This window comes from Brassica napus, chromosome C9 (genome assembly GCF_020379485.1).
Source record: "Brassica napus cultivar Da-Ae chromosome C9, Da-Ae, whole genome shotgun sequence".
Taxonomy (NCBI): domain Eukaryota; kingdom Viridiplantae; phylum Streptophyta; class Magnoliopsida; order Brassicales; family Brassicaceae; genus Brassica; species Brassica napus.
In genome coordinates, this window is record NC_063452.1 from 7,436,019 (window position 1) to 7,454,923 (window position 18,905).

The window sequence follows — 18,905 nt, forward strand, 5'->3', positions numbered from 1 at the left end:
AATAGCTAGACTAAGGGTTTCTATTCAGGTAATCAGGATTATAATCCTACAGATGCCTAACAAATTGTATGCATGATATTACAGAGCTCAACACTTATAAACAAACCGATCGACTCTCGCTTTCTAGGTCTGTCTATTGACCAGATATAAGTGTCGATCGATGATTCTATAGGAATATCAATCGATACACTTGTTGTACTGTCGATCGATTATTCGATTGGAATATCGACCGACACGTTTAGTCAAGCTTTAACGTGCTGATTGATTTGTGCTCACTAGGCTTCCTAGATCATCTATCGCCTTACTCTAGCAATCCTAGCTCAATTAGGATGGATTCAGGGTGAGATTCAAGTGATGACTTAAACCTACAACTCCTAGTTCAAGTTCTAGCTAGCTAAACTAGAAACATGTTTTAATGACAATTCTAATGACGAATATCACAACTTAGCAATCTATAGTTGGGACTAATCTCTCATAACCTATTTAAACCCTAAACCTACCAAGAGAATTACTCAGACATGGCTAAGCAATTCATATAGCAATTATGTATAAAAACTGCATAGATAAATAGATAGATATCAATGGAGTTTCAATCACAAATCTCTTTAGATCTTCTCTCCAATCTACTAAAAATTCTAGAAAACTTTTGCTGTGAAAATACTAAAACAAGAAAGCACACTTTGCCTCTAACATATTGGCAAACTATATATAATTAAGTTAAAACTCGCCAGGGGTAATCTTGTAAATTAGTGAAGTCTTGGGCTCTAAGTCGGCTAGAACCAAACGGGCTTCTGTCCGCTTCCTACCGTCGATCGATGTCACAGGATGTGCATCGATTGATTATTGTCTTTGAATGTCGACCATTGGTCTTGCTCGATAGTCAGCTCTAATGCTTTCTCCAAATATCTCCAAAATGCTCTAAAATCATCATTTTCTTCCAAATCACTCGTGATCCTATAAATATAGTAAATAGACTCTAGAATATAGTAATTAGTTATTAAAACACTTATAAACAAATATATATATATCTCGATGTTTTCAAAAATTCTCAATGAACATGTTATTTTCTTCAAAATATTATATTTGCTTTCTATTTATCTTTTAAACGAATAAAATATTAAATAGACAATTAAATATAATTATAATAAATCAATATTACGAAAAAATATTTTAAAAATTATGTATAAATAGGTATGAAAATAATTATATAAATTAAACTGAAACCAAAAGTTTAAAACTTTAATTTTTTAATTTTTGTCTAAAATATAAGATTAAAGATTACAAGACTTTTTAAGCATATAATTTTGTGTTTGTCACTTATTATAGATAAGTTACCTTTTTCTGTATAATATAAATAACACTCATAAATGCTTTTGCTTTAAAAACTGTTAGAAGTGTTGTACAAATGTTTACAGTGCATGTTTATATTCCATGTTTCATTATGAAATTTGTCACATGTGTGTGTTGCTATTATATGAGAAAAAATAATATATTTCATAATAGATTGGAGCAACGATAAGAATATATACCCCTATATAAATAATTCATAATGTATCAAGATAAGATTAATATAAAATTATTTACTTCCAATTTGAAAGTTTGAATGAAATACCAATCTGACAAAAAAAATCATAATTAAAATTTGTAAATGGTTGTTACATATCCAAAAACAAATTTATATAATATATATACATTTATAAAATAAACGTAATAAAAACAAAGTAATAAAAATAATGTAAAGATTATTTTCAAAGTTATATGAACTAATCTTAACGAAATTAGTAAGCCTGTAGAATTAATTACAAATTATTATCATTACAGTTTGCAAAATCAGTTTGAAATCAAATACTATATATTGATAGGCTAATTTGAAATAAAATGAAAATAAACAAATATGTCCATATAAAATTAGGTAATGAATCATTTTTTTATTATTTTGACTAAAATCTAAGAAAATTAATTTAAATATTTTATACCAAAAAATCCCTTTGATTTAAGTTTGTGTATAACAAAATTTAAAGTGAAATAGAACACTCAAAATAATTTAGATTATATTCTACAAAATTGGTATCTACAAAAATAGATTGATAACATTTGTTTTCAATAGCTACAAAAATATATTGATAACATTCGTGATATCAAATGTTCATTGCATTGATATCATTCCAGGTATTAAGATACTATTTTGAAATTTACTTTTGCTTATGCTTATTTATAATCTCATGATTTTTAATGCTGTACTGCTACTTAATTTTAAATAGATTTTGGAGTGAAAAATGAGTACAAAAAATGCTACGATCATTGTCAAAAAGGGGAAGATATGTGAGAGGTTTTGATCAATAAAAGAGTTATTTAATATATATCTCGATGTTTTCAAAACATTTCAATGAACATGTTATTTTCTTCAAAAACTTATATTTGCTTTCTATTTATCTTTTATATGAATAAAATATTAAATATACAATTAAATGTAATTACAATAAATGAATATTACAAAAAAAAATTAAAAAATTATGTATAAATGATCTTAAGTATGAAAATAATTATATAAATTAAACTTAAACCAAAAGTTTTAATTTTTTTTTTAATTTTAGTCTTAAATACAAGATTAAAGATTACACGACTTTTTAGTCATATAATTTTTGTTTTTGTCAGTTATTATATATAAAAATCATTATTTTATTTATAATATAAATAATTATTATCAATGATTTTGCTTTAGAAACGGTTAGATGTGTGTACAAATGTTATACTCCATGTTTCATTATGAAATTTGTAACATGTCTGTTGCTATTTTAAACGAAAATATAATATGTTTGCATAAAATATTGGAGCAACGATAGGAATATATTACGCTATATAAATAATTTATAATGTATCAAAATACAATTAAAGTAAAATTATTTACTTCCAATTTGAAATTTTGAATGAAATACAACCCTGGCAAAAATCATAACTAAAATTTATAAGTGGTTGTTACATAGCCAAAAAAAAATAATTATACTCCATCCATTTCTAAATAAGTGTCACTTTGACATTTTTCACAGATATGAAGAAACTGAATGAAATGTAATTAAGTTTCTATTAATTACACATGTTTAGCTAATAGTATTTGAGATAAATAAAATTATTTATAAGATTAATGCACTTTGCAATTAATTTTAGCTGAAAAGCAAATAAATTTTGCATTGAAATTCTAAAATGACAATTTTTTATGTAACAAGAAAAAATATTAGAATGACACTTAATATGAAACAGATGGAGTATAAAATATATGAAATAATAAAAATAAATGTAATAAAAACATTGTAATAAAAATAATGTAAAGATTATTTTTAAGTTATATGAACTAATGTTAACGAAATTAGTTAGACTAGAATTAATTACAAATTATTATTATTACAGTTTGCAAAATTAGTTTTAAGCCAAATATTATTAGGGTTAATTAGTGTAATATACATAAGAAAAAATGAAATTAAATAAATAAATATAAGGATTGGATGTGACATATATGCATTTGTGAAGATAATATTCTACTTCCCGCAAGTGAATGTGTAATACGCGGAGTTCAAAATTTTGCCAAAAATAGACTGTACAATACTATTCTATTTTTATACATAAACAGAACGGTTTATGTGAATACAAAATACAATATATAAAACGTAGAAGGAGACAAATAGAGGGAGGGAGGGAGGGAGAGATATTCTAAATTTACGTTTATATTCCATATTTATTAAATACAATAGAACATAACAAAATGATATCACATTTGAATGAGAAAATGAACTATACTATTAATTTATAATATAGTAAAGATTTAAAATTATTTTATGTAATGTAAAAAATTATAAAAATATATATCTATTTTTAAATGTTCAAAATGTGCTATATGTAGAAAAAAAATCTTTGTTCTTACTATGTAAAATACAAAACTAAATAATTGTATCATGCAAATCTAAAAGCTATTAAAAATTGAAAGGGAGATATGATTATCAGAAAATAAAAGAAAAAAATATATAAAAATGAAAATACCCTAGACAAACCTAGATGTAGGGATGAAATGGCAATTAATATAAAGGTATAGGTTATATTCTAACCATTCAATTGTAATGTGTATTCACTTAGTTATAATTATTTTATGGTTATTCCCCCTTTTTTTTTCACACTAAAACTTCATTATCACTACAAGAACTTATACAGGGGTGGGATGCATTTTTTTAGATACTAAGCCAGCAGGTACAACACCTCTGGAGAACAAAAGCTAGTAGAACATAGAACTATCATTCCCTAGAGACTAAACAAATAGACCATAGAGACATAAGACAACATAACACTTAGAGAACATCAAGTAACAGAGTTAAGATCACAGAATAAGACACCCTAACAGAGATTTTATCAAGATCAGAAAGAGTTGAAAGAGAAGCATAGCAACTGAAGCCGGATTATTGAAGATGGCCACCAACAAGAACTCCTTCTACTGCTCTGGAACATACCATGAGCCACGAGTTCGAACACAATGATGAATGAACCATCCAAGGGAGACGAAGCAACAACTTTAGCATTCGAACACCCACGGCGAGAAGCTAGAAAGAGCGAAAGCTCATTTTCCTTTAGAATGAGCCGGAGACTCCGTAACCACAGGGGAACTAGAGGAAGTTCACCGAAGGATCTATTCCGAAGCAAGCAAACCAAGGAAAAGCAAACTCTCCAAGCAAGATAAAAACACCACCAGAAGCAAGCTAACGCGAACCACCAGAATTCATCAGACGAACTAAGCCAACAATCTGAAAAAAGGAAGTACCTTGAACCAAGTTGAAGGAACCCTTTCCTCGCTGATGATGGAGACACTGAAGCCCGAGACCGCCACGATCCAGAAACCAACATGGCAAGGCCAAGGTGGTAGAGATCCGCGACCACTGAAAACCGATCATCACTTTGGATCTGAAAACCTAGATCTAACTCTGTTTTTTGAAGTAATCAAACCAAAATAAACACAGAACTACAAACTACACAGAAAATAAAGACTAATGAGCAGGCCGGACCGACGCCGTGGCTTGGAGAGCCAACGTCGTCGGCCGGAAACTGTATCTTATGGTGTTTGAACTAGAGAGAAGAGAGAGCTCTTGAAAAGAGAGAAAAAGGTTATTCCCCCTTATTTCCCATATTATTATCAAGAGATATAAATTTAATTTATGTAGATCGTTGTTCAAGAAAGTTTTCACATATACGTAACTGTAAGGTTTGTATGTTTTTCTAAATATACCATTTTCTCGTGCATAAATTTGTTCGTTGCTGTTAAAAGGCTATAATTATGTTGTTTTCAGTTGGTTATTGAGATAATTGTGTACTCCTTCCATTTTATTTTAATTATCGTTTTAGTTTTATACACACAACTTAAGAGAACATTTAATTTTGCATATTCACGAAATAAAAACATAATACATCTATATTTTAACCAATAGAAAATTAGACTGAAGAATATTATCAATAAATTTTGCATTAAAAATTTAAAAATTTAAAACGACACTTATTTTGAAACGAAAATTCTACTCTACAACAACAACCGGAAATATTAAACAATAGAATATTTGTGGATATCATTTTCAGAAATTGTTTTCTTAATCTTCCAGTTGAATATCATCTATTTTCTCTCAGATCAATATTATCTAAAATACTTGCATAGATTAAACTCAACTGAACCAGATAGGAAAATGAAACACAATTACACAAGAAAAGGAGACAAATCCCAAGACAAGAAGAACTAGAGACTTAGCATAAAACACATTTCATATATATCTCGATGTTTTCAAAAATTCTCAATGAACAGGTTATTTTCTTCAAAATTTTATATTTGATTTCTATTTATTGTTTTACAAGAAATAAATAAATAGACAAACACATGTAATTACAACAAATGAATATTACAATGAAGAGTCGAGGTGTCTCCTCTTTTGTTTCCACTCAAAGGAACCGACAAGTTTTTCGTACGAATCTTCCTCACAGGCTGCATGACTATGGATTCGAGTCGGACTCCGGATTCGAAAAGGTATTTGTTGGATTTCGATTGATGATGATGACGATGAGGAACAATTGAGTCGTTTGGTTAAGAATAGTAAGAATGAGTATAACCCACAAAAGACTTGTTTGCTTTCAGGGATTTAAAACCCCGTCTTTTGTAGGTTAAACTCGATTTAAATGGGTTTGGATTTGGATTATCCGTTTACAGGCTGGTTGGATATGTAAATAATAAAGTTCGGTTAAGTTTTTCTATCTTTTACTTCTTTTCTTGATTTAAATAAATATTTTAAGAAAATAGAAAAATAGACAAGCATTTAGGAATAAAGAATTCTGGTGAGGAGTATTTGAGCATCCGATCCTTTTCATATCGTGCAAGCAGACTCAGAAAAGAAGATCAAGCCAATTGATATCGACTTGCAGTTAACAGTCCAAGAAGACAACATCATATCACATCTTATCTATAGATAATAAGCGGATCATTAGGCAAGGTTCTGCCAGTGAATATAAGCTTTCATTGCAAGGTGGTTAACAAGCTCACCATTTAATACTACTCCTAGCTGAATATATCTAATAAAGAGATCTCTCTGTTTCATTCATCAGGAGAATAATGGGTGCTGTTGGGCAATCTCCGGCCACGCACAAAGCTACTGAATATATGCAGAGCTCGTGAGGGCGCATAGGGCACCATATGAGCCGCTCCTCTCACCGTTGCAAACGTCAATATCTTTCCATACTCGGTGACCCAACCACCAACCTAGTCACATCACAACCCAAAAATCCACAAGTTTGCAATTGGCAAGAGGGAAAATTGGCTTCTGTTGATTTTAGCTACAACGGAGAAGAGAACTTACCTGGTTTTTGTGGAACCAAGGTCCATAGGGAAGTGTGGTACTGAAGTTAAGATCATGAGCAAGTTCTCGTACGAGAGTTCTAGAACCAAGAAGTGGAACTACAGAATCTTGATCTCCACTGCAATGTCGACAAGCTGGGTGTTTAGCTTGCAAAATACATTAGTATAACTCATAAAATAAAGGGATCTTTAATAGAATTATTACCTTGAGATCCAAACATAAGTTTTGTTCTGTATAATTCTCTTAAGAATCGGAAGCATGTTAATGTTCCCGTCGATGCCACTGTAATTTACCAGGCTATGACATGGGTAAAGTGAAAAGCCAATACCAATCAGTTATAAGAAAAAGTTCTTTTACTGTTGCGATCAATCAAACTAAAATGAAAGAGGATAAAATCGTTACGTGCTGCACATAGACCATTGGTAAGGTAGACTAGTGCGGTTCACGTGAAGAGCGTGTTGCACCGCTGGGAGATTGAAATATAACTGTCTTTCGTGTTTCATACAAACATCCACCCCCATGCTCATCTGTGTAGCCTGAAACCCCTTTTCTAAAGTTAACAGACAGATCAAAAAAATATTTTGTTGGTAAGAAAAGGAAGAAAAAGGGGACTTGACCATTTTCTTGAGCCTCAACTCTTGCTCAACATGCGTCTAGGAGAACGTCATAGACATTGACATACATATTCGCCAAGCTGACTTCAGTGAGAGCCTCGATGCATTCCTTGCTTATGTTTGGGAGACTGGTAAAGTCACATTGCCTGATGATTGCGTGTCTACGTTCATCAGAAATAATCCCGTGATACCATAAGAAGTCGTAAGAAGCTGACGTGTCTGTGTCAAGCTTCAGAAGTGGATTCCCAATCTGATCAGAATTTTTTTTTTTTTAAAAAAACATGTAAGGAATTAGAAAAGAACTAAAAGAGTGTCAAGAAGAGGATTCGTTTGCTTACTGCAATTCCTTTGACATTGATTTTGAACCCACTTGACTGTCTATTATAGCTGTGTATAGCATCAGCCAGTTGAGGTATGTAATGTCCTGCAAGAGAGTGTGGTCAACAGAAGACACTAATAAAGTAATTTCTGATGAAATCAGAAATCAGCAACATGATCAAACAAACCTGCGTAGCTTTCCCCAGTGAGAAACAAGTGACGAGCTTTCAACGCTGGGAACTTGTTGAACCATCTCAACAGGAACACAAGCATATCGCTAGCTGTTGAAATGTATAAACATGTCGTCAATAAACAGAATTCTTCTAAATTCTAATATAAGCTGAAAATGGGATCTTGAATTTCACCAGTAGTTTCGTCCCCTGTGTTGTAACCAGAGCTTGTGTTGAAGTAAGATCAACCAACTCCGGCTGGAGAATCCACAAAAAGCAGGTTCGAGGCTACACATTTTAAGTTAGCATCATAGGTAGGTAGAATCAAATAGTTTCTCTTCTATTTACATGAATATTATATAAGAAAAACAACCTTTGTTCCACGACATGGAGTTAATCCGGAGGCCATGGCCATCTCCTGTTGGGTAAAATGGACCCAACTCGGTGAAAGCACCTCCACCAACAGATGAACAACCTGGACCTGCAAGATCAACCTCAATTTCATAACTCACAACCCTTTTGATACTCAAACGTCAAAAACAAGCAAGATATGTTTAATTAAAATCTTAACCATTATACAAAAGACCAAAAGCTACAGGACAAAACCAAAGCTAGGAGAAACATAAAAACCTCCGTTAAGCCAAAGTGTTAAGGGTTTGGTCTCCGGTTGTGAGTCTGCTTCCACAAAGTAGTAGAAGAGACTGCGGCCTGTTTCGGAGTCAACATCCACATAAACTGCATACTGTCTAAATAAGACTTTTGGTTGACCAGGAAGCCTCACCACTAGATCTTCTTCGGATACTCTTCTGCAAAGTTGCAACCCAACCACTGCATTGTAACCATGACCACCAACATTGTCACCGCAAAGGCACCGTACAATACCATGATCCGAAACAAAAAGTTATAAATTAAGTCCAATCTACAACGCAACAGATGATTCACGAGCCATGGAAATACAATGCAGAACATAGAAGTAGAAGACGAGCTTTACCTTGACTTTGTCTCTTTATATGCTTGTAATAGTTCTGCGAGAGACCACAAATCGATAGTGAGAAAGAAGCTGAAGGCATTGGGGGTCCTATGGGCCTTGTCGATGTATATTGTTAACGTCATTAGGTTACCATATTTGTGTAACATATATCTTTGTATATAAGGCATTGCCTTGACGAGGAATCAAAACGAGAAACCCTTTTACAACTTCTAAGGTTCTTTACAACTTCATAGGACCCCCAATAGAAGGATTCTAGAAGATTTAAAAGGTAAAGTCTCTTATTGGAGAAGAAGATGAAATCATTTCTTTTTTTAACAGCTTTCGTCTTTCTCAGCTCCGGACTCGCCACTTCCTCGTTCTTTTAAAGTCAGCCAATAAGCACCTTCCCTTTTGAAATGAACAATTCTTTCCTTTTCTTTTTATTTAAAGTGCTTCTTCTCATATTTCTCGAGGACCGTTTAAATGCTGGGCTTTATTAGACCACCTCCATTGGAGGTTCTTAACTAGAGTTTTAAACCAAAAACAAATAAAAATATGTGAGAAAGGATAAAAAACGATAGAACCGCCTCTTAATGCAGGAGTTTTAGAATTGGTAAGCAACCCTTATGTGTCACTTTTGTATTGGTCATCCCTGTTGTCTCTCTCTCTTTCTCCTTCGTGTTCGTCGCGTTTTGATCCTAGATGAATTTTTTTTCTTCTTCCTCCAATCGTCGGAGGCGTGACAGAGTTTCACGGAGGTTGTGGAAGTTACGGATCCACCGCGAACCGGTGCCGGAGTGCTTCGCCGGCGAACCGGTGCCGGAGTGCTTCGCCGGCGGATTCTGTGTTCTCTGATGGTCCGCAAGTTTCTCGAGGGTGGAGGAACAATTGATTATTCTATTGGTGTTGCAGCGATTCGATCTTCATCTGCAAGTATGAGGCCGGTGTTCGTGGGGAACTTCGAGTATGAAACTCGCCAATCGGAGCTGGAACGGTTGTTCAGAAAGTACGGGAGAGTGGAGCGCGTTGACATGAAGTCTGGTATACTCTTTACTTGTTACGTTTAGAGAAGAATTTGCTTCGCCGATCTATGTTCACTTTGATACATAGGATGCTTGATTTTGAGTAACTTTGAGTAACATGGATTTTGTATTAGGAGAAATCAAAGGAACCAGTAGTATAAGAAAAAAGTGTTAAGTGTTTGTTTGGTGGCAGGAGGCTTTCTCCATAGAAGCCATTGAGTTTCCAACCTCTTCCCTGCAAATTACATTCCTACGTTTTCATGCCTACCTTTATCATCTCATCTTTGTGCCTAAAATCTTCGTTGAGTCTAGAGATACATATCTTCTATGTCACCATCATCATCATACATTGTTTTGTTTCTCTTCTTCATGCCTTTCCATGTCTGAATTCCTACTGTCAGAAATCTGAACTCCTACTGTCAGAAAGCAGTGCCTTTGCAATCATTCAGATTTCAGAATTGAAAAAGAAAATTTGGATTTTTATTAGCCTTTGGTTGACTGCAACTACACATCTTTGTTTTCTACTACTTCATGGATCGCCTCTGCATCTTATGTACACCTGCCTTGCTTCACATTGATGCAGGTCTTGTTTTTTGTCATATTTAGTTTCATTTTCTATAGGTTCAAAACTAAAAAAAGGTGTCTTTTGAGCTGATTTATTTCCTTCATTGCAATTTCGGTGGGCTGTTGAATCAGATTGTCTACATTACTCTCCTCGACATCACACACACACACACAGGTAATGTTGAGTCTGTTTTTTTTAAATGTCGAGTTTGTTTTTTTTAAATGTCGAGTCTGTTTGTTGTTGTCTTTGTTTGTCTCTCGTCTGATCACACTTTGTAATTCATCAATCGTTTGGTTAATTTATAAAACTTGAACTTGTTGTTGTCTTGGTTTGTCTCTCGTATGATCACACTTTGTAGTTCATCAAACCTTTGGTTATGTTATAAAAGTTGAACTTGTTGTTGTCTTGGTTTGTGTGATCACACTTTGTAGTTCATCAAACATTTGGTTAAGTTATAAAACTTGAACTTGTTGTTGTCTTGGTTTGTCTTGGTTCATTCTACTTAATTTAATCATAAGGCCACAAGTCTTAAATCATTCTACTTAAAAAAACAAATTATTTAAGAACCCCTATGAGGTTCTTCATTGGAGGAGGAAAAAATTATTTGTACTAACAAAGGTTCTTAACTTATCAAATCAACTTATTAACTATTAATTTAATCATAAGAGCTCATTAGATGTTCTAATGGATAGACTTGCTCTTAGTGCCGAATGATACATTCATGATTTTCTATTTTTTTTGAAAAATGATAAATTGATGCTTACTAATACACTATATAATCAATCTGTTTTCGAATGAGTGCCATTTTAACATTTCTTTTATTAAACACAAACTTTATTTTAGAATTTCAATACATTTTTTAATTCATTTTAATTATAAATGCATTGATTTTATAAATAATTTTATTTATCTAAAATATTATTGGTTACATATTTATAATTAATAAGAACATTAAGATATTTCAATCATTTTTTTAATCATTGGAAAAATAACAAAGTGACACTTTTTCACGAAACGGTGAGAGTAATATATTTTCTTTATAGATATCGGTGTATCAGTTATTTCTCAATTTGAAACAAAATAATGGCTATGGTTAAAATATAAATATTTTTATTAAAATATCATAATACATATATTTATATACAATTTCTAATTTTTTCATTAAATAGTAAAAAAGGGTTCTGATCCCCACCTATAAGTTATGTGTACAATCTTAAACACATGAAGTAGTTATTGTCGGCATAATCGTTAAAGGCATTGGTGAATTCTCTAATTTTTAATGAGATAATAATGCAATTCAGTTATTTAATTAATTTTTATTATCTACATAAAATTAGACCACTTATAAATAAACATAAGCATCCGCACATTTATCTGGAACCAAAGAATGGAAGTAAACATAGAAGAAGCTCGGTTTAGTTTGGATGCTATCAATTAGCCGAACGAATCCTATATCTTTAGAACAAAAACCAAATTGGACCAAAGTAAGAATTGAAGGGATACATAAATTTCTATAATATAATTTATATACTTATAAATATTAACTATATTTAGTTTTAAAATAATCAAATAATTTTAAAATACTTTTTTATAAATCAAATACCAAAAATAAATTTACCAGAATATGTTTTATTTGATTCTTACGATAATAATTACAGGTGTACCCTTAATGAATTAAATATAGCTATATTTTGTGAAGTTTTCTTTTTGTGAATCACATTATATAAAAGTATACTTTCGTTTTAAATGTTCCTTATCATATAGTTATTTGGAAAATCAAAGGGAAAATAAACCTAGATAAAAAAGAACGAATATATATTTTCTTATAAAATATAATCTTAAGCAACATAATATATATTTTAAAATAATAAGTATTTATTTAAATGAATCTATTACTCAAATTATTACAAAAAAAATAGCATAAACTATAATGAATAATTTTTTTTATCTTTTTATTTTTTATGCATCTTTCAAAATAACATATATAATAAAGAATACCTTTACAAAATGTAAAACAAAGAATATTGATTTAAATGTGATGTGATTTCCTGAAAAATAATTTTACAAAAATGATCTTGATATTAAGAGTACAAAAATAATCTCCCCTTTTAAATGTATTGATTATGTTTTTATGCAATTTCATACCGATCATCACTTTATTTTTTTCTTATTTTATGTTGGCAAATCAACATTGTATCAAATTATTAAAAATTAAAAATATAGTTACAGATCTAAAATGAAGAACTAAACTAATACAATGAATACAATTAATTTGATTTGACCGAATTAGATTAAATAGTTATATTTTGATCCGAATGAATATATGTAATACAAAATACCCACAAAATGAGTAATTGGACCCATCTCAATTCTTATGTCCAAAATAAAAAATTTAACTAAAATTAATAATAATAAATTATTATTTATAATAGTATTTTATACATATAAATTGCTGAATAACTCAACATATTAATATAAACATTTAAGATTCTCAAATAATTTTATAGATATTTTAACTAAAATCTTACAATTAACTTATTTTGTAATATATATATATATATATATATATATATATATATACACACACATATGCATGGAACTTATGTAACTTTGAACCGATCAACTTTAGTTTATTTTTACTATTTGACTCTTAAAATAACATATATTAAAAAATATATGTTATTTAATATTTTGATATTAAATTATACATAATCGTACTAAAATATATTTACAAACCTAAGATAAAATCAAATTAAATGCAAATAAAAAATAATCGGATTTTTAATCTATAGAACAAAAATATTATGCTTGAATAAGAAAAGTAGATGTTATCCAATATATTCAAATAATAACTAAACAGACAAGATATTATATATTAAAAATAATACATCTAATTAAATAAATAATATTATTTAAAATAAATCATGCATATTAAAAATTAAAATAATTGAAAATAAAATAATTATTAATAATTGTTATAATGTTTTTACTTTGTAAATATTTATATTCGTGCATGAGCACGAAAATAATCACATAGTTTTAGTGTAAAAATGATACGTATGTAGATGTATAAGTAAAATCTTTGATTATAGTTTCATATAAATACTTATGGGTTACAGTAAGAACATATGTTAACAATAAAACATTTTCTTGTTCATTTATAGTCAGTATATGTTTTGTCTAATCATTTTAATATTTTGATATAAACTTTAAGTACAAATAAATACATAGTTTCTTTGAGAACAAATAAATGGTGTTTCAACTACAAAATTACGATCAAAATCATATGAAAATGTATTCCTTACCAGATAATATTTTATCATTCGTGTCAAATGTTATTTCTTTTGGGAAAATATCTTGTCAATATATTGTTTGCTATTTCATACTAACTTTTCAATGTTCATTGGTTTTAAATATAGATTATTATTATTTGAAGGCATGCGCGGAGTTAATCTCTTAGAGTTTTGGTCTCTTCTATCCAGAGCTTTGTGGTTCTTTGATGGCATGCACAACTTGTCTATGTTTGTTTAGTTTGTGAGGTGTTTCCTACCTCGTAGATGGTTGTTGTGCTTTCGGTGACTTAGACCATCTTCAACCCACCCCTATTTCTATCTCTATATTTTTCCCTAAAATAGAGAAACTCTATTATAGAGGTGGAAATACTCCAATGTATGCCTCTATATTATAGAGGTGGAAATACTCCAATGTATGCCTCTATAATAGAGTTTCTCTATTTATAGGGGAAAATATAGAGATATGATATTTCTACCTCTAAATATAGAGGCAAAAAGTAATTTTCCTCTATATTTTCCTCTAAAATAGAAGAACTCTATTATAGAAGCATACATTGGAGCATTTTCACCTTTATAATAGAGATCTCTATTTTAGAGGAAAATATAGAGGTGTACATTGGAGATGCTCTTAGGCATGTGTCTTGCTACTTTATTGTGACTTTGGTATTCCAGTAATTATTCCTCCTCTGGCTTCTTTCTTGATTCTTTCGTCGGTGTTTGATCGCGTTGTTTTGTGTTCAGGGATTGCTTTGTCTCAGATTTTATCTTTCTACCATTTTCTAACTTTTGTTTGTTAGGTCAAGATACTCTGTGGTAAGGTGAGGTAAATTAGTTTTGGTTCTTGATCTACTTTGAGCTCCAGACCTTTATTAAATTAGTGTTACTATGACATTTTAGTTTTCTCTTTGTGGAGGTTTTAGGTTTAAATTATGTGTTTTGCTCTAGTTTCGTCTTCTTAGTTTGGTTATTTTATAATTTTGATAATAAAATAAATATATAATTTGTAAATAAAATATTAGTAAATAGTAAAAAGTAATAAATTAATGAAAGTTTATGTTATAGTTTTGACTAAATTGCAGTAATATAAAAGAAGAAGGACCTAAAATGTAAAAAGAAAAATACATTTTACTTATTTTTATTCATCTTGAATTTTAGTGATTAATAAAATAGATTATTAGATTTTATGTGATGAAGGTTAGTGCAAGAAGGTTTAGATAGCTCACAATTAAAAAATGACGGACTAAATTGCAGTAATCTAAACGAAGAATGACCTAAAATGTAAAAAAAAAAATATGAGGACACATGTCATCAAAACTCTCTTCCACATGTCAAAAGAAGAGAGAAAAGTGTACTTTATATATATATATAAATTAATATTTTGTTATCTTTGAACAAGGATTTTGTCAAGTTTTATCAAAGTAACTTGGGTTTCCTAATGTTTTTTGTATCTTTATTAATATTCTTGTAACTAGTTCAAAATGTATAATATCTAATAATGCCAGTTTAGCATTTTTGACATACAACAACATATATCAGAAATACATTTGCCAACTAACTGAATGCTTATAATTCCACAAAACCTCTTACATCCTGCGACGGATCGTAGCACTTTTTGTAGTCTTGTTTTACTTCAAATCTATTTTAAATCAGATTATTGCAATATTAAATTATTAAATGATAAAGACGTGAGTATAAGTAAAGGTAAATAGTAAACTGATATTTAAGTGTCCGGGGAACAAAAACATTAAATATTATGAAGAAAATAGTGAAAACAAATTCGATCAATATGTTTTTGAATATATTCATTCTATATGAAACTAGATTATTACCCGCGCTGCGGTCTTTTTTATAATTTTTTATTTATAAGATTTATTTTTATTTTTATTAAATAAAATTATTTTCACATATTTTAAACATAATATTTTAAAACACACAAATTTATATTAACATCCACGTCAAATTTGGAAAAACTATTTATGATGTGAATGTTAACCTCAATTTTTTATTTTATTTTTGAAACTAACCTCAAAAGTTTTGGTTCATTTAAATTAACAAAAAGATCTGAGCTATAAAATTTTGAGTTCGGTTTTTTAGTAATTTTATGTTTCTATAATTTCAGTAAATTTTGGAAGGTTGTCGAACTTAACTTAGAAAAAGAAAGTAAAATTGTCACTTGAATATGAAATTTCAACGATTTACATGTACTCATAAAGTAAAAAGTAATAATTTAGCATGACCGACAAGCAACCACTAAATTGACATCATGTTTCTGGTAGAGAAATGTATTCTTTAGTTATCTGAAACTCCACAGTAGAGTTCTTCTTCGTCACTGTAACATAATGAGATATACATTGATTTTTATCATATGAAAGAAGAAAGCATAGTGACGTTATCATTAATGTTGTCTAAAAACTGTATAGTAACTTAAGTATGCGTATCTTTATATGGTGGTAATGACTGGTGATCACGTTTTTGTACCTCCCCCCCCCCCCCCCCACCCCCCCCCCCCCCCCCCCCCCCCCCCCCCCCCACACACACAGCAAAATTTCACTCTATTTGTTATTTCATGTCTTTCTAACTTGTTTTGTTGTGATCTCACAATCTATCTGACAAATCTTGATCTTAAAAAATTTACATATTTCAGTGTTCTTTTGAAAATCTGCCATGACGTTATCTCTAGATTGTGTTGTATTGAGATATACATGAATGAATATGGTGTGAATAGGGGAAAATGTACGTTCAGCAAGGAGGGGGCAGTTGGAAAATGTATAATTTATAATTGATAAGTGTGGAGATTTAGTGAAGTTACGCTGCCAAACCTCTGCCCCCTTTGACTCTGGTTCAAGAATTTTGTTTCTTTTTTATGAAACAAAGTCACATCTTTCACTTTTATCGCTCAACAATTATACAATTTAGTTGTCTTGCGTTCTTAACAGATAAGTAATTATCATTTATTCATGTCTCTTTCTATTTCGTTGTTATGATATTCTTTTTATATGTTTTAACATGGAAAACAATTTTCCATTAATTTTTCTTTAATATTTTGTCTCTTCATTGATCGCATGATTTACTTGCTATTTATATATTGGGTTCATCATATTTATCGTATTTTCTTACTATATTTTTCTGTTCTTACTACTTTTGTCATTTCTTTTATTGAGTTGATGTTTTTATAATGCACTTTATTTCTCAATTAATTTTGTAATTATAACTATTTATAATGTTTTGAATATTTTTTAAGTAATATATAAATTTAATAATTAATTATTTAAAAAAAAAAATATATATATATATATATATATATATGCTCCTAGTCGAAAAAATTTCTGGATTCGCCACCGTAAAAGCTTAGACAAGTTATATTTGTGTATGTAGTATTTAGATTAATTAAATGGTCCTCACTCTGTCTTGTAGGCTTTAAGAAGCTCTGGGGTAGAAGGATTTCATCAGCAGGGACCCAAGCATCGAGAGGAATACCTTCTTCACATTTTCTGGGACTAAAGATTCTTCCAAGAAGGAATTGATATCAAACCGGCCATCTTTATTGGCAGCCATGTAAGCTACATCATTGATATGTGGATGGTCATAGACATCATGAGTCCCAACAACACACAGATTCCACTATCTCGGCCTGCAGTAAACTCAACAAAACCCCTCTTTGGTGCTACACATTCATTGCACAAGACAATCTTCACAACAAAGATGAAAATTAAAACTCACAACTTGGTAAGGTCTTTCTATCCACTCTCGTCTGAGTCAATCCGAGCTAAGGGATTCTTAAATAGAGAATAAAATAGAAATAGCACCATAGCTCCATTGCGAATCTCCTGGCCTACTATGGCAAAAGAGGATCAGAAAATATATCCTAGACCATGAGCCCTCTCAACAGCAACAAAAACTTATAGAGAACAAAGAGTCCTAGAAACCATATCAAACTAAAACCAACTCAAAGCACAAATAAAGAAGGAAAAACGACTTGAACAATTTGAAACAAGTAAGCTACCGTGTTAATTTTGCGTGCTGTTTGATCAAATTACATGATACTAGACATGGGCACATTTATCTGGAAATGAATAGCCAAATTGAACCGGACCAAAAAACGAGGTTCGGTTCGGGTTTGAATCTTATAAATTATCCGAGCGGATCTTATATCCTTAGAACCGAAAAACTAAAACCGAACTCTAATCAAACCAAAAACTGACTAGGTACCCGAATTTCTATGATATAGTATATGTTTATATATACTAACTGTGAGAGACAAGGTTTCACTTCTTAGATTTAGGTTAGGTCAAGAGAGATGAATGAGAATCGTGGGCTGAATCCCGTAAATAAACTTGAAGAATGAATATGATTTTATTGATGAGTTGAAAGATGATGAATACAAAGGAATGTATCTTGAGATGATTACTAAAGAATACGTAATGCTTTTAATCTAGTACAAAAGTTGATATATGGAAAAGAGATGGATCGTCTTTTATCTTCTCCGTCTTTATATAGTCTAGGTTTTGTTGGCAACCCTTCAACTGTTCTCCGAGATATTCGGCTTCAATTACGGAACTCGCTTTAGGCTCCTCTTGACCGAGTCTCTTAAGGTGTTAGCTCACTTTCTGTCGTGACCTCTGCTATGATGTCTCCCAGGTCCAGTCGTCAGCTCGGCTTTCAGCTCCCTTTGTTATGATGGGCTTATCGCAACCCACATGCTAGCTCACGCTTATCGGTACCTCACCTGAGGGTCATATTCGGGTCCAACAGTTGCCCCCAGCTTCCGAATAAAATCCTTTGTCTCGGAAGCTAGAATCTAGCTATCGATCTTATCTTTTCGTTAAGATAATGATTAGTTCTTATCCTATTTAGATTCAGCTTACTCGATCTAACGGTCTTTATTACGTTTGGCAGAATCTACGGTTCAGATGGAGAGGGTTTGAAATGACTTTTCCGAATCTCGAGAGGTGATGGGATATAAAGCGGTGAACATTAACTGCTAGCCTCCCACTTTCTCCACGCCTCCGTTCGGTTTTCAAGGTAACTTCTCTCCTCTCTCTTTATTTTACTGCGATTTTTTTATCTTCCTCGTTACTTTTCTC

The 18,905-nt window shown here is 30.9% G+C and overlaps 1 long non-coding RNA gene and 1 pseudogene across 1 annotated transcript; one reads left to right on the forward strand and one right to left on the reverse strand.

Annotated features, from left to right (window-relative positions):
* Window positions 1–6,299: 6,299 nt before the first annotated feature.
* On the forward strand, window positions 6,300–7,144 carry LOC125592602. Its single transcript, XR_007328472.1, has 2 exons — window positions 6,300–6,539; window positions 6,619–7,144. It is a non-coding gene; the product is annotated as an uncharacterized LOC125592602 (long non-coding RNA).
* On the reverse strand, window positions 6,531–9,234 carry LOC106395245 (annotated as a pseudogene).
* Between the last annotated feature and the right edge of the window lie 9,671 nt (window positions 9,235–18,905).